The sequence below is a fragment of the Gossypium raimondii genome, chromosome 7 (genome assembly GCF_025698545.1).
Source record: "Gossypium raimondii isolate GPD5lz chromosome 7, ASM2569854v1, whole genome shotgun sequence".
Taxonomy (NCBI): domain Eukaryota; kingdom Viridiplantae; phylum Streptophyta; class Magnoliopsida; order Malvales; family Malvaceae; genus Gossypium; species Gossypium raimondii.
The window spans coordinates 25,729,637-25,744,541 of NC_068571.1; the positions used below are offsets into that span (position 1 = coordinate 25,729,637).

General features: G+C 34.1%; 1 non-coding gene and 1 pseudogene across 1 annotated transcript; one reads left to right on the forward strand and one right to left on the reverse strand.

The window, feature by feature from the left end:
- Window positions 1–1,245: 1,245 nt before the first annotated feature.
- LOC128042719 (small nucleolar RNA R71) lies at window positions 1,246–1,352 on the reverse strand. Its single transcript, XR_008198232.1, has one exon. It is a non-coding gene; the product is annotated as a small nucleolar RNA R71 (small nucleolar RNA).
- A 704-nt stretch (window positions 1,353–2,056) lies between these two features.
- Window positions 2,057–14,905, forward strand: part of LOC128042528 (bifunctional UDP-glucose 4-epimerase and UDP-xylose 4-epimerase 1-like) — a 28,231-nt pseudogene continuing 15,382 nt past the window's right edge.

Consider the following 14,905-nt stretch of genomic DNA (forward strand, 5'->3'; position numbering starts at 1 on the left):
ACATATAGAAAAATTTCGTTTTCAATTTAATCACCATTTACCATTTACATTTTCATTGTTCATAGAAATAAGGTAAGTATAGCATTTTAATTTCCATAACTTCTCAATTTTATGGGTTAAATCAGTAATGATACCAAAACTATTATTATCTTACATAACCTCGTAATATGTTTTGCTTATGAAATTTTAAGTTTCTTAAACATAGAAGTATGTGAGATATGTTTAGCAATTAATTAAGTCAACTATTTTTACTCAATTTGATTAGGGTTAATAATGAACAATTCAATACGGAATTTTCGTAACATCTTTTAAAAATGTGAATAATTCTACGCTAGGAAGGATAATTGTTCTAACACAAGCATAATTTTTGTGTTCATTTTAATTGCATACTTAGACAGTTTTTAGCTTATTAAATTAGTTCATTAATTCACTTTTATTTAATTCCACCATAGTTTCAACTCATATTATTTTTTCATTACCAATTTGTTCGAGTTCTAATTTTTCACAAATAATTGATTGAAAATCTTTGTGGAGGCGATACTTGATACTTATCACTTTATTACTTGTCACGAGGGTGTACACTTGCACATTTTCGTCATTCCTAGTTTTTGGCACCCTTGTCTGGGACTGTTTAAAGACGTTATTTGTAAAATTGTTATTTTATCATTTTGTCTTATTTTTCTGTTAAATTTTAACTGAGTTAATTTTTGTGATTTTCCTTTCAGGAGTTTATGAGCGTTGATCAAATTATCGACTTACTCCTAGTTGACCCTAAGCTTGAGCGAACATTTAGAAAAAAAAAGAGAAAGACAAGCTAAAGAAATGAATTTTGAAAATCAAAATCAAGATCAAGGAAATAGAGTCACTTATGCTTGCAATGTAGTCCTTTTTGCTGATGGCAAGGATCGAGCCATAAGATAATATGCCATGCCATTTCTCCATGAACTTAATCCTGCTATTATTATATCTGATATTGAGGAACAGAAGTTTGAGTTGAAACATGTAATGTTTAAAATACTCCAAACAGTACGTCAATTTAGTGGGATGCCTACTGAGGATCCACACCTTCATCTCAGATTATGCATGCAGGTGAACGATTCCTTCAAACTGGCTAAAGTGACTGAGGATGTACTAAGGTTTAAATTTATCTCATTGCTAAATTCGTTGCCACCTGATTATACATGCACACGGAAATAATTGGTAGAACGCTTCCTAATGCAGTACTTTCCACCTAGAAATAATGCTAAGTTGAGGAAAGAGATCATTACCTTCCAACAATTGCATGACGAATCCTTGTATCAGGTGTGGGAGAGATTCAAGGAATTATTAAGAAAAAGCCCTCATCAAAAACTTTCGCATTGCATCCAACTAAAGACATTATGCAATGGTCTCAATGCACACACAGGGATGGTGGTAGACGCTTCTTTGAATGGAGCACTTCTTCCTAAGTCTTATAATGAGGCGTGTGAAATTATTGAACAAGTAGCTAGTAATAACTACCAATGGCCAACCAACCGAGTGGTCACCGGATGAAGAATGGCAGTAGTACATGAAGTTGATGTGCTGACATCCCTTGCACCTAAGATATATTCTATGTCCTCAATGCTTAAGAATTTTATTGCTAACATTTCAATAATAATATGACAGGAAATCAACCTAGCCAGTTTGAAAGCATCTCCTCTATATACTACAGAGATCGAAACATGTTTGAAAACTGCCTACCGAACCCAAAGTCTATTTACTACATGGGTAGTCAGAATCAAAATAGAAGTGGTCTGGTCTCGCAGTCAAACTTTTATAATCCTTCATAGAGAAACCACCAAAATTTCTTATGGAGTAATGAAGGAGCTGGCCCTAACAACACTTATATTTACTCTAGACCAAATCAACAACCAGGCTTTATTCAATAAGTTCAAAACTTGCCACCAACTGAACCTTCGAATAGTCTTAAGAATTTGTGAAAACTGCCTACAAACCCAATGTCTATTTACTACATGGGTAGTCAGAATTAGAATAGAAGTGGTCCAGGATCGTAGTCAATCTTCTATAATCCTTAATGGAGAAACCACCCAAATTTCGTAATGATGGAGCTGGCCCTAACAACACTTACATGCACTCTAGACCAAATCAACAGCCAGGGTTTATTCAACAAGTTCAAAACTTGCCAACAACTAAACCTTCGAATAGTATTGAGAATTTGTTGAAGGCTTACATAGCGAAAAATGATACCTTGATTCAAGGTAAAGCATCACTAATCCAAAGTCAAGCAGTAACATTGGTCTAAGGACAATTAGCTAATGAGCTTAGAAGTAAACCCCAAGATGTTGTACCAAGCAACATAAAAAATCCTCCACAGCCAAGAATTTTAATCATCTTAAGAACTTATTGAAAGCATACATGGTGAAGAGTGATACAAATTTGAGGGATTTGGAGAACAAAATGGGGCAATTAGCCAACGAACTTTGAACTAGACCCCAAGAAGCTTTTCCTAGTGACACAGAAAGTCCAAGAAATTTGGGTAAAGAGTATTGCAAAGTAGTTACTTTATAAAGCAGAATGACATTAGAATCTAGTGTCGTCGAGATGGAAGATGATCCCACTGATACTTAAGATAACAATAAAGTGTCACTAAGAGTTGAAACTCTCGCACCATAGAAGCCAGATCCTGAAAAATCTGATGAGGTAAACTCTAAACTTGTCAATTTTGATAATTTAACACCTAAGTCTGATGTAGAAACATTACCTCGGAAGAGTTCTCCAATTAAAGCTAAGGTTCCACCACCTCCATATCCGCAAAGACTACAATAGTATAAGTAACAACAAGATACTCAATTTAAGAGAATGTTAGATGTATTGAAACAACTACGTATCAGCATTCTGTTGGTGGAAGATTTGGAGCAAATGTCGAATTATGTGAAAGTTGTGAAGGAATTTCTTTCTAAGAAGAGAAGGATTAAGTAATTCGAAGCAGCCTAACTACAAAATGTAGCTTATTTTTGTAGATTAGGTTGTATCTTAAGTTGAAGGATCCAAGTAGTTACACCATACATTACAATATTAAAGAATTCTATTACGGTAAGGCTTTGAGCGATTGGGATCTAGTATCAACTTAATGCCTATGTCTATGTTCAGATGATTAGGTATTCGTTAGGCCAGACTGACTACTGTTACACTCCAACTGGCAGACAAATCCTTAGCGCATCTAGAAGGAAAAATTTAGGATGGATTGGTACCTGTTGAAAAATTCATATTTCCTGCTAACTTTATTATCTTAGATTTTGAAGCAAATATGGAAGTACAATAATCCTAGGAAGGCCTTTCTTGGCAACCGACAGGACAATAATCAATGTGTAGAAAGGTGAACTCACCATGCGAGTTCAAGATGAACAAGTGATCTTTAATGTACTTAAGGCCATAAGATCTCCTGAGAGGTTGCAAATTGTTCTATTGTTTCTAAGGTAGATTTATTGGCTCCTACAGAATTGGAATTCAATTCTCACAATGATCCATTGAAAGGTATTTCATCCATCTCTCCGTATCAAGACGAAGATGATAAATGTTTGGCTTTGCTGGAAGCTAACTAGAGACGATTCCCTTTGAAAGTTCGGTTTCAGTCATTAGAGTTGTTATCCTCTAAGTACAAGCCATCCAGACCATCAATAGAAGAACCACCCCAGTTAGACTTAAAGGTTTTGAAAAGGCCTGATAAGGGTATCGAGTGGACTATTATAGATATTTGAGGTAAAAGTCCTTCTTTGTTTACTCACAAGTTGTTGCTAGAAGATACTGAAAAGGGGTCTATTGAGGGAAAAAAGAGATTGATCCAATCTCGAGTATTTAATCCCGGGAAATTCAAGTTTCAATGGTTAAAAGCAATAATCATTTATCCCATCCATGACAGTTCTTGGGTGAGGTCTATTTAATATATACCAAAGAAAGGAGGTATCACAATTGTAGAAAATCAGGACAATAATCTGATTCTATTAAAGACAATCACGGGTAGGCGAATTTTTGTGAATGACAAAAAGTCGAACAGAGCATCGCAGAAGGACTATTTCTCGCTGCTATTCCTTGATCTGATGTTGGACAGACTTGTAGGGCGAAAGTATCATTTCTTCTTAAATGAGTATGGTTAGTTAGACAAATGGTCTTTTGTCTCTGCTCCAGATAGAGACCATTCAAATAAAATTTAAGGGTGTATTTCTTTAAGCTCCTTATTTCTTTTATATTTCCAGTTTCCATTTTATTTTTTTTGTTTTAATTGTTAGCTAAAATATTGTGCAAAATAAACGATCATTTTGACCTAATCTTTTTTTTAAGTTGTTTTTATAGGTATCATTTAAACTATCCACCACTCTTATAATATTTTCTAAACCTTTCCACTGCCACCCTTACACCATATTCCAACTTGAACCACCTATCCCTCAAGAACCATACACCGCCACCTTATATCATCTCTAAATTGAATCTTCAGCCATCTACCATAATCAAAACCACCGCCAATCACCCCATTTTCAAACTCCACCGATTCTGCACAAGTTTTGGATTAATTCTGCTAAACTTGCTGACCAGTTTGTACAGTTGTTCTAGATTTCACATTTGAGCCACGGACTCCATTCCCAAAAAGGAAGAAAGAAGACTTGAATAAGGACAAAAAAGATGAAGCGAAACCTACTTCGGATACTTAGGGGTCTACAAATAAATAAAAAGTTGGGGGGGTTTACTTTACTTTTCTTTTAAGGTGCTTTCAATTTTAGTTTCTTTTTGGAAATTTATTTTTATTTTTATTTCTCGCATAATAAACATTAAGTTGAAATAATTAATAAAATTGAGCAAACTTGCACATTATTTATTAAAATTCTTGAAAGATAATAAGTCTGGTAAGGGATACGTACATGTCTAGGTTAGGAGTTGTCAAGAAAATACTTGGTATTTAATTGGTCAAATTTAAATCACCACCCTTTTATAGGATCCTACCTGGTGTACATTCTACATTCACTTCAATATTTTTGTTCCTTTTTTCTTACGTTTTAAACAATGAGGACATTGTTTTTCCTAAGTGGGGGGACTAGAAATTAAAATTTCTTATTATATTGAGATTTTTTTCATATTTTTTGGGTTCATTGAAATTGTAAATTTTTCTAAGATTTTTGATGAAAATTATTTTTTCTATCAAGTTATGATTAAGTACACTTTGCTCTGAAATTTAAATTTTGTCTAATTATGTTAACTTTTGTACAAATAAAATTTCATTATTTCAATTATTTTTGTTTTAACTTAATTTTGACCAAAATGCTTATCTTAATAAATGTGTATAAGTCAAACCATGAAATTTTATTCCTTTAGTAAAATTAGGTATGTATGAAAGTTTAAGCCTTTAAAATTGATTCAATAACATTCTTGAGGCGAAATCCTATGAGGCATAACAACTTAAAAATGATTTAGGCAAATTTTTGTTTGGATCATTTGAGCCTTCCAAGCCTACCCTATTCAAATTTATCCCTTGAAACCCACCTATCTATTCTTTTTAGTCCTTACATTAAAGCGAACCATCTTTTATTTGAAAAATTACTCATCTTGATTTTTCTCATAGAACTTTAGACTCGGCTTATTTTAGGATATTTTCTGTCTTTAAATTTGGGGGAGTTCGAAAAGAGTATTGGGAACCTAAAGTGTAAAGGGTGATTTTATTCTAAAAAAAAGTGCACTTACTGTGTTGTTAAAAAATCATTTAGTTCCTGTGAAGATAGGCATATGGTTCCGAAATTGAGAAACAAGGAATTTGATAGTCAATGGATGATTTTTTAGTTTCGAAGGCCTAAGGTAAGCTGAGTTTAAGGGTATTTAGCCTCAAAATATTCATTTTTTTCCTACCTTAAAACCTAGCTCAATTATAACCTTTCAAAAGACTTATTGATTAGAAGTGTTATGCTTGCTACATTAGTGGAGAGAAATTGTTGAATTCAACATATAAAAGCATCATTTAAACCTAGAGATTCCTACTTAGCTTAATTAAAGGAAATAGATTTATTGAAAATATTAAATACACATTAAATTAAGAGAAGGCATTTAGTTCATCTTTTGTTAGCTTGTTAATAATCGAAAATAATTAAATGATATATATACTTAAGTTGCATAGTAGAAAAGTTTCTATTTTTAGCATAGTTTCACTAAATACATAATTATGAAATAAACTAATTTTCCTAAAGGAATCTCTTTAAAAACTAAATTCTCTTGTAAGTTAGCATTACTCAAGATGAGTAATTAATTAAGTTTGGGGGTGTGGAAACTCGAAAATATATAGACTTTTTTAGCACTTTTTGAGTAGCAATTCTTGCAAATTCTGAGCTCTTTTCAGCACAATATTGTAATTTTATTACAAAATATCAAACTTGGAAAAACTAAAGACAATTTTTTATTATTTATTATTTTGATTCTAAACTTAAACAATTCTTCCAAATTTTAGTAGCTTTGTACAACAGGAGAAAAATCAGTTTCGAAATTCCCCGTTGGGAAGATCAAAATGCTATAGCACCTTCGCAGCATGAGGATTCAAACAAGGCTTGATTAATAGGCATGTAACGCCCCAAAATTTTAATTTTGGGTATTGTGAATGTGTGACACAAAATATATGTCTGCTTTAGTGGTTATGTGTTCTAGGTATGTTTGAGAGGTCCCAAGTTGAAGCCAGGACTTAGGCAAATTTTGGTATTTTTATGAATAAGCCCTATCTTTGGTCAGTAGACTTTAAAGTAAAAGTTGGTAAATAATTAACAGAATTGGTCTGTTGGTTTGGTGGATAAGTGGAGTGTTGGTGTGAAGGAGGTCCTGTGTTTGAATCTTGGTGTGGGCATTATTTTTGCTCGTGCGTCTAGGAGAGTTTGAGATGGACTAAAATTCTGAGTAGTGGATTTAGTGGGAAGTTTGATGGAGAGAAATAAGGGATTAGGGTGGTTATCAAATATTCTATTCATCTTTTTTTTTCATTTTTTTACTTTTCCCAAAATCCTTCCACCCCCTTGCCGTTTTTCTCTTCATTGCTATCGAATTTCTACTCTCTTTCACCTTTCATATTCTTGATTTCTATTTTCCCACTCTACCTTGTGTTGCTCCACATTTTTCTGCGATCGTTCGGTAAGTTTTAGATAAGTGATTTGTCTTCGTTTGTTAAAGAAGTGTTTTGTTTATGCCAATTAGGGGAGGATTCAAGGGCTCGTAATCACCAATCGGAGTCTTAGTTTGTGTGGGAGTTACTGTTCATTGGTGGAAGGTAAGGTTTCGTCACCTATGGGTTAAAACCTCGATATGTGTTCAATTTGGGATCACGTTATGTGAGATTAAATTAATGTTATTTGTTAAATTATAGGCTTTGGAGTGCTCGAGGACTGTTATAGCATCAAACAAATACAAGTGTGTACCCGAAACATAGAAAAAAGGATTCAGTGAAAAGTCAAAATTGCTTACTGTCAAGTAATAAAAGAAATAAGAGAAAATGATGTGATTAGAGAAAGGAAATAAGAGTGTTATAAACTTGGAAATCAACATTTTGCAATAAAATCGTTTTGGACTGCAGCAGTAGTCTAACTTTCAAAAATCATCAAAAATTGTGGAAAATGATTCAGAGGTTGAATAAAATATGAAATTAAATTTTATTGAACCTATTTTTTCATGGAAGAAACAGTGTAAGCAATGGAATTGTAAATTTTGAGATATAATAAAGTTTGTGAGACAAGGTCAGAATGATTTTGGGTTCCCCTGCTCTGACTTTGGAAAATCATAAAAAATTGTAAAAAAATAATTAGGGGCTTTAATTTTTATTTTTAAATCCTTAATGAGTCTAATTTCAAGAGAAACAAACAAAAACATCATCCACATTTCGTACTAAGAGATAAATAATTTTTAGTAAGGAAAGGTTGAAGCTACCAAACAGTAGAATAGGTATAATTTTGAAGATTTTACTGTACTTATTTGATAAGCTATAAATTCTAAAAAATTTATGGTAGAAAGGTATTTGAGTCTAGTTTTGAAAACATCAAGCAGATCTTAATTTGTAATTCTGTAGCTCAAGATATAAATAATTTAGTGACAATGACTCAAGTAGACAGCTTTAAATGAACATATAAGTAAATAGTGTAAACATTTATGAATATTTAGCTAGCATTGGTTACATTAAAAATGGATTGCACGGCCAAGGCCAATATGGGTCGAGTGGGCCACATGGGTGTGCGGGCCCACACGGGCGTACGGGCCCACATAAGCACACACAGACGTGTGGGCCCATTTTTACCAAAATGTTTCTAAGGTTGCACGAGTCTCCCAAGTCGATTGTGAACCTACTGTAAGGTCGGTAAGCGCTACTTAGACCTCTAAATGTGTGAAATTGACTAAATGATATTTGTACTGAGCATGTTAATATGTGAACTGAATTCATGTACTGAAATTGCATAATAGTATATCATCCATGGTATGTTGCATTGCATTGGGTTGGGGGTTGTTATTCGGAGGAAGTGTACTGAAAGGCTTTAAGCGTAATTTACTTGCAGCTCAGCTGCAAACTACTGTTTTGTGCCGCATTCGGTACTACTTGGAGTGTAGGGATGGGTGGGTTGATTATATCCCCACATAGAGCGTAGGGTTGGACGGAGATGATGTGTAGAGGCTGGTTAGGTAGGATTTTGGTACTGCATAATTGTTACTGCTACTGATACTGTGATGGGCTAAAGCCTTACTACATTTTTGACACTGTACTGAGATGGGCTAAGGCCCAAACTATCATCGATACTAAAAAGGGATTAGGCCCAATACTGTTCAACTGTGCACTGTGAATACTGATTTTTTTTGTTTCTGCGGGATTACACACTGAGTTTACGTAAACTCTCCCTTTTTGTTTAATGTGCACAGGTAATCCCCAGACTTAGATGGATCGGTACGATGGAGAACTCAGCGGTGACCACAGTAATTTTTGAACTTCATGTTCTTCAATTTACGATCTATGATTTGATTATTATTGATTATTTGGGTTGTAATTTAAGGACCCTCTGGGACTTTGTTTTTAAATTTGGGTTTTTATTGTTTTATTTTAATTTATGGATTTATACCTGCTAGTCATAGGAAATTCGGTTTTCAAAATGTTAAAGTATATTCTAAACGCATGATCACTTAAACTATTTTATTAAAGCTTCCCCAATGAGGGATGTTTCAAAGCAAATGTTTTAAATGAATAAAGAAGACTTCCTAAGTTCTAACAAAGTTTTACTAAAGATAATAACATGGAATATTTTCATCGTAACAACGAGGTTTCAAAAATAGTATCGTGTGACATTGCCAGATACGGCCATAACGTCTAGGCTAGGTTTGGGGTGTTACAAGCCAGCCATGGACGCTTAAATCAGTTTCAGAATTCACCCTTAGGAAGATCAATTTTGTACACTTACAAATCAATTAACCCAAGTCTCAATTGGGATGATTAAATTGGACAGCTTGATGTAGAGAAAAAGGCACAGAATATTCAATTTGAAGAGTATTGATCCACAAAGATGGAGAGTAGCACAAACCATCCCAAGTTACTGCCCAAATAAACTAATTTAAGTTTATTTCAATAATTAAAAAAACCCTAAACTTCTCCTCATAACCGTTCCAACCCCTCCACTTTTCAAGCCTTCCATTTCCACCCTCTCCTTAAATCATGGTCAGCCACTTGAGGGAGAAAACCAAGGCTATCCCATGCTATTTTTAGAATTCCGATATTAGTATAAATAGGACCCCAATTTTCCTTTCAAAGGCATCTCAATCATTCTTCATTTCCTCTCCACTTGAGTTTTCTTTTCTTCATTGTCCATTCCTTTTTTTTTCCTCTTGAAAAAGAGATTTGCATAGCCTTGAGAGCAACCATATTTTAGCTATATTGAGGGTACTTTGGCTTATTTGTGATGGCAAGATAGAAGAATTGAGGAAAGAGCAAGCAATTTATGCCTCGGGAACATCCAAAATCGACCAGAGTTTCTTCTTCCCTTTTTATATTAGTTTTTCTTCAATTCATAAACATGATTTCAACTAAGTATTTTCTATACAATATAATCATTATTTCCTAAATTTGATTGTGTTAGACTGATCTGATTTCCATCGTTTGCTTCATTTAGTTCTGTTAAAAGTTGTTCTGTGTTTTTTATCAATTTATTCATGCAAGTAAAATCACGATTAAGTTTCTTATGCATGTTTAATGTGAATAAATGTATGAATTAATTAATTAATCTAAACAAGGTTTTAATTAATTGAAAAATACTTGTATAGTGTAATGTCTAATCATGTATAGATTAAATCAAATTTTAAGTCTGTTAAACATAGAAATATGTGAGATAGGTTTAGTAATTAATTAAGTGAAATACTTTTACTCAATTTGATTAGGGTTAATAATGATCAATTTAACAGTGTGAACAATTTTAAGCTAAAAGATGACTGTTCTAACACACGCATGCCATTGTGATAAACTAGCATAATTTTCTATGTTCATTTTAATTACATACTTAGATAGTATTTAGCTTAGTAAATTAGTTAGTTAATTAAATTTTATTTAATTGCACCACTTTTTCAACTCATATTATTTTTTCATCACCAATTTGTTCAAGTTCTGATTTTTCACGAAGAATTGATTGACAGTTCTTGTGGATACTCAATACTTATCACTTTATTACTTGTCACAAATGTGTACACTGGCACATTTTCTTCGTTCCAACTGTGACACTCAAGCTTTGGTTTCGTGATATCCAAGGCAATTGATGTGATCTTGCCTTGGGGTTCTTGGTCTCATGACACAACCTTGTTGGTGTCATGACATTGACGACAGTAGACATGAGCTTGGCTTGGGGAACTTGGTGTAATGACATAACCTTGTTAGTGTCACGACTTCAATGATAGTGGCACTGGGGTTCTTTGCTTCAACCATTGGCTTGGACTCGTGACCTCAAAGCCTTGTAGTTGAGACATTGTGGCTTGGCGTCATGACACATCACACCTAGTGTCGCAACTTTCATAGCAAATTGCTCCTATTGGATTTTTCTTTGAAGTTTGTTTCCTTAAGGTGATAGAGGGTCAGTGTCACGACACCAAAAATTGTTGATGTTATCTTGATGTTTGGATTTAGTCATCTCTCTAAACAAACTCAAATCAACCATTAGACTCCCAAAGGCACAACTTTTCCAATTTGGGTCTCAAAAGAATTAAAACACGAGAAAAATTTATTATTAACACTAAAAGCTAAAAATAATACAAAATATTAAAAAGGCTTGTAAATTGCTTCAGAACATGATCATCCAGTATTCGAGAGAGCATAATTTGACATATCAAATTATGGTAGATCAAACTTTCCTACACTTAAGTTTTTGCTTATCCTCAAGCAAATACGTAAGACACTAGCACATGCAACCAGACGACCCTTGATCAATGGTGAGACATTACAATCAATTAACAGATATGTATATTGTAATCATTTCTTCTAATATACAATGATGAAGAATCATAAATTAAGAACTTCGAAAGTAAATCAACTGAGTTCATAGAGTTACAAAATAAACAGACATAGAGGAAATCATATAAAAGTATCATATTTCATATTTTTCCATCAAAATAAGCTACGTAGATATGATGTATATACACAAGAAAGAATTTAACTTATTCATTTCTCACTAAGTGTTCCAAGTTATGGCTTTATAAACATAGATGTTAAGGTCATTTCGGAATTTTATTTTGTAGTGTTTCGAGGCTTAGGATGGTGTGGATTCAAAGAAAATAACAACTCAAAATTGTTCAAGCACTAAGTATTGACATCGCAGCGTTGCTCATTGTTTCCAGAAAGTCAATAAATACAAATTCACATACAACCTATATAATTGTCTATTGTTTATCTTCACCATTTAGGCAAGATACATGCCTTCAATTAACTTAAATAAGCTTATTTCATCAACATTTCCATTCATAATCACCTAAATAACCATTCCACTTAAAACCTAGTTTACAAGTGACCCTTACGAACTTATTCTTTTTCAGACGGAGGTTTGTGGCCCAGTTTTGGATGATGAGCTTGAAGCCTTAGCGTGTACTGAAATAGGTCATTCCAACCGAGGGACCCTGCCTTTTTATTTTCAGCTAGTAGATCTTCTGGAAAATGCCAAGAATAGGCGACTCGGTGTTGTCACTCTTGTGACATGCACCTCGAACTAAACGGAAGTCAAAAGAGTAGTTGGGACGAGGGATGGCTCTGGCCCTTAAGTGATGAGATAGTTCCTCCTTGATCATGTTACATTCATACATGGGGGCAAGTACGCAACAAGTACCATCGGGGCCTCTAAGTCAGATCAAGGTAGGATTTCTAGGATTGTTGTTTTGGCTACTTTAGGTAAAACCACCATGGCATCTTCCATTAGATTTGTTCTAACCATTCTTGAATTTTGAAAGAAAAAAAAAAGAGAACGGAGAATTACCTCTAAAGGAAATGTGAACTTAGGATGAAAAGAAACAAGAAGCTTTGACAGAAAATCAATCTAGTGCTCCAAAGATACAATAAAGTGTTAGGGAAGGTGTTTAATCCCAATATTCATAAAGAACCAAATGTCTATGAGAAGTTTTAAATTTTAGACCAACTTTTCAAATCCTTTAATCACACATCGACACTTGTCAAGGTTAAGGCCTTGGGATGTTTAAAAAAATGGAGTACCCACCAATATTTTCCCACACACCTAGAATCTGTCAATCAAGACTAATTGTTTACATTCCCACCAGTTGGAATCTACAGAGTGTACATCACAGATGAGAAGTCTCTTATGACTATGTTGGGCATTCCACTATGTTGGAATCTACGCATGATCCGGGGAATTGGTCATGCATCCTTACTCTGTAGCAAGAAAAGTAAAGATCAAATTAAAGAGTAGAGTAGCAAGATGTACGAAAGATTGATTATACACTAAAACAAGCCAACTAATTGAATCATCACAACAAAATGGTTTACCACTTCTCAACATGAGCCAATTGGATTTATTTGACCCTCGCCATGATAGCTCAACAATAAGGTTAACCTTCATCGAAGTTTCTTTTACGTACCCTTAGTTTGGTGGAGAAATGAAGGGGATCGAGAATATATTTATTGGAAGGGAACATTTCAGATGGTTATTCTTCTTGCTAAATGTTCAGGTTTTTCTTTCTAACCTGAACACTTTCTTCTTCTTCGATAGAACTAAGATCTCATTTAATAAGTAGATGATTTAACCTTTTGGTAAGTCTTACTGATTTGCACGTTACAATTATATAAGGGAAGGCTATTACAGGAAGACCCTGTACGGTGATCACATGTAGTTGAAATGTTAGTAAAATGTCTATAATAGGGATTCTAATGGAAATCTTAAAGTCTTATAAGTAGTTTTTTTTTTTACAAAAAGACCTAAAAGGTCAAACTCAATTTATTGAATAACTAATAATAAAATCATGGATATCCTTAGGATAATCCATATCAAAGGTCCAATTAAAACTATTTTTAATAGTTTGTTCGTAAAGAAGATCCGCAATCTTATTACAGCTGCGGTTGGCCCAAATTACATCAACAAAATTAAAATTATCCATATCCTTATCAATGTGGTAGCCCATCATGGTTATATCCTTTCAACTTTTCTTCACCCTGTTAACTAAGCTAGCGTTGTCAGTTCGAAAATCACTTTTGAAATATTAAGGTAGCAAGCAATCTTAAAAATCTCTTAAAAGGCATAAAGCTCCACCCATTCAGCTGTCATTTCAAAATTTTTGAATCCCCCACCCGCACCAAGCACAAAACCATTGGAATCACGTGCAATCACACCATATCCAATTTTCTTATTAGACACAAAGATGTCAAAGTTTATTTTTGCGAAACCGCAAGAAGGTTTCACCTAGCTTTTATTAGCAGGGGTAACAGGCAAAAACGGCTTGTTAACTAAGTTATGGATTTGGACGCCATGGCATAGGGTTTTTGCTTTATCCCAGATGACTCTTGCGTCATCCTCCTTGCCCCTAAAAATAAAGTTATTGCAGTTGTTCCAACTATTCCACAACATAGTTATGAAATTGGCAATAACTTTCATATCCAAAGCGCGTATGATGTCCTAGATCCAGTTAATGCAGTAAGAATACTTTCTAATGAGAAACCTATTATCAAGGCCAATGAAAGCAAGAATAGTACGAGTGGTAAGGCGTTCTTTGAGAGCATGGATAAGGGTTTCTGCCCTCGCATCGCATCTAGGGCACTCATTCTTAAAATCTGGACAAATAGAAGCAATCTAGGCATACGTAGGCAGAAGATCATGACCCATACGCTAGCTAAAACCATGAATTTTAGGCAAAGTTTTCAACTTCCAGATTATTTTCAGAAAAATATGTAAGGGACAAAGCCCACCTGCATGAGATTAAGTAGTTACTGCTACAGGATAGAGAAAGAAAATTAAAAGAGGAACTCCAAATTCAAGTACAGGTAGGTCTGCGGTGAGTCTTTAAGCCCGGCTGCTGCACACTATATTATAATGCACACTATCTTCTTAAGATTAAGTAGTTATATTTTCTTTGTGAAGCATTCACATGTATGCCTTGAAGTGTATAATCTGATATATGTATATGACAATGTGTGGTAAGCATGCATAGGAAGTTATGTGTTAGAAAGTATGATTCTGTTAAGATTATGAGTGAAATATGTGTAGATGTGTCCAGTTTGCTATTAGATTGATGCATGATGATGTATGATTGACATTAAGAGGGTTCAGATGGAGTGTCTGAAAATTATATGATACTTTAATGGACCCTGCAATGGTACCTGATGACGTCCATTAGGACAGTAAACACAAAGGCCAGTGAGGCAATTATGTGGAAAGACCATGGCCATGGAACATTCTGG